Source organism: Rhagoletis pomonella, unplaced genomic scaffold (assembly GCF_013731165.1).
Source record: "Rhagoletis pomonella isolate Grant_MI unplaced genomic scaffold, Rhpom_1.0 Rhpom_scaffold_00004, whole genome shotgun sequence".
Taxonomy (NCBI): Eukaryota; Metazoa; Arthropoda; class Insecta; order Diptera; family Tephritidae; genus Rhagoletis; species Rhagoletis pomonella.
The window spans coordinates 995019-995282 of NW_023458558.1; positions in this window are offsets into that span (position 1 = coordinate 995019).

Consider the following 264-nt stretch of genomic DNA (forward strand, 5'->3'; position numbering starts at 1 on the left):
GTCTGTCCGTCTGTCCGTCTGTCCGTCTGTCCGTCTGTCCGTCTGTCTGTCTGTTTGTATGCAATCTAGTCTCTCAGTTTTCGAGATATCCGGATCAAATTTGGTAGGTGCGTGTATTTTTATAATGTATTAATCATTTGTCGGAACCGGAAGAATCGGACCACTATAACATATAGCTCCCATACAACTGATTGTTCAGATATGAGATTTTTCGTTATAACTTCTCCATTTACGCAGCTACGAACATGAAATTTCGCAGCACTT